Raw genomic sequence first — 244 nt, 5'->3', positions numbered from 1 at the left:
TCGTACTAGGAGGGCGGCGGGCAGCTTTTACCAGCCATTGGCTCTGGAGTCTGTCACTTACCTCCGTGAGCCAATGAGAGTCAAGCTGGGCTTGACCCGCAGAGCGGAAGCAGGCGCTCTGGGACCATCCGTCCAGCCAAGTGGGGGTACATGCGGCGGCCAGCTCCAACCCGGCTCAGCTACTGGGGTTCTCTTCAGCATTTTCCCAACCCTAGATCCCGAGTTCTCCCTGACTGGAGGCCGT

This window comes from Oryx dammah, unplaced genomic scaffold (genome assembly GCF_014754425.2).
Source record: "Oryx dammah isolate SB20612 unplaced genomic scaffold, SCBI_Odam_1.1 HiC_scaffold_16, whole genome shotgun sequence".
Lineage (NCBI taxonomy): Eukaryota > Metazoa > Chordata > Mammalia > Artiodactyla > Bovidae > Oryx > Oryx dammah.
This window is presented reverse-complemented; position numbering follows the sequence as displayed.